This window comes from Physeter macrocephalus, chromosome 9 (assembly GCF_002837175.3).
Source record: "Physeter macrocephalus isolate SW-GA chromosome 9, ASM283717v5, whole genome shotgun sequence".
NCBI lineage: Eukaryota > Metazoa > Chordata > Mammalia > Artiodactyla > Physeteridae > Physeter > Physeter macrocephalus.
This window is the reverse complement of record NC_041222.1, coordinates 49,038,998-49,040,073: the sequence shown is the minus strand read 5'-3', so window position 1 is coordinate 49,040,073 and position 1,076 is coordinate 49,038,998.

Here is a 1,076-nt window from a genome sequence, read left to right as displayed (position 1 = left end):
TTTTTATTTTAAAGTCTATTTTATCTGATATGAGTATTGCTATTCCAGGTTTCTTTTGATTTCCATTTGCATGGACTATCTTTTTCCATCCCCTCAGTGTCATTCTGTATGTGTCCCTAGGTCTGAAGCAGGTCTCTTGTAGACAGCATATATATGAGTCTTGTTTTTGTATCCATTCAGCAAGCCTGTGTCTTTTGGTTGGTGCATTTAATCCATTCACATTTAAGGTGATTGTCGATATGTATGTTCCTATTACCATTTTCTTAATTGTTTTGGGTTTGTTTTTTGTAGGTCCTTTTCTTCCCTTGTGTTTCCCACTTAGAGGAGTTCCTTTAGCATTTGTTGCAGAGCTGGTTTGGTGGTTCTGAATTCTCTTAGCTTTTGCTTGTCTGTAAAGCTTTTGATTTCTCTGTTGAATCTGAATGAGATTCTTGCCAGGTAGAGTAATCTTGGTTTTAGGTTCTTCCCTTTCATCACTTTAAATATATTGTGCCACTCCCTTCTGTCCTGTAGAAATTCTGCTGAGTAATCAGCTGATAACCTTATGGGAGTTCCATTTTATGTTATTTGTCATTTTTCCCTTGTTGCTTTTAATAATTTTTCTTTGCCTCTAATTCTTGTCAGTTTGATTACTATGTGTCTCAGCTTGTTTCTCCTTGGGTTTATCCTGCCTGGGACTCTTTGTGCTTCCTGGACTTGGGTGGCTATTTCCTTTCTCATGTTAGGGAATTTTTCGACTATAATGTCTTCTAATATTTTCTTGGGTCCTTTCTCTCTCTCTTCTCCATCTGGGACCCCTGTAATGCGAATGTTGGTGCATTTCATGCTGTCCCAGAGGTCTCTTAGGCTGTCTTCATTTCTTTTCATTCTTTTTTCGTTATTCTGTTCCATGGCAGTGAATTCTACCATTCTGTCTTCCAGGTCACTTATCTGTTCTTCTGCCTCAGTTATTCTGCTATTGATTCCTTCTAGTATATTTTTCATTTTGGTTATTGTATTGTTCACCTCTGTTTGTTTGTTCTTTAATCCTTCTAGGTGTTTGTTAAACATTTCTTGCATCTTCTCGATCTTTGCCT